Below are 571 nucleotides of genomic sequence, written 5' to 3' on the forward strand. Positions count from 1 at the left end.
AGGTCAAGTGAAAACACAATTTAAACACTTTACAAAGAATTAATACATGTTTCATGAAATAATGTCATTAACCCTTTTTGTTGTGAGTAAATCTCACCGACTGCTTGTGGGACAAGCTAGAAGGAGGACTTATCACAGAATCTCTCCTGTGCTCCAGATGTGAAGTCTCACGCTCTGATCGTACGGCGAAGATGGTGATGATGAAGCTCTCTGATCTGTGGCATTACAGTTTCTGGCTGCTATGTGCTTCACACTGTTGGATTTTACATGTGAAGCTTGGAGAAGACACAGGAGGACTGTGTCTCTCTTAAAAAAAAAAAAAAAGAAACCTAACAACCTCCCACGTACCCCCACATTCAACTCCCACCTACCCACTCCACTCAACTCCCCAGCCTCACACCATCCAATGTCTATACAAATGTAGGTATCACTGGTAACAAAAAGCAAGTGTAACATATGTAGTGCATATGACACTGCTGAAACATTTCTGGCCAGAAATGTGCAGTTATCAGCCAGTGCATTTATATCCCCAGACCCACCCTGATAAATGCACTGGCTGAAACATGATAAA

This window comes from Oreochromis niloticus, linkage group LG7 (genome assembly GCF_001858045.2).
Source record: "Oreochromis niloticus isolate F11D_XX linkage group LG7, O_niloticus_UMD_NMBU, whole genome shotgun sequence".
In the NCBI taxonomy this organism is placed as follows: Eukaryota; Metazoa; Chordata; class Actinopteri; order Cichliformes; family Cichlidae; genus Oreochromis; species Oreochromis niloticus.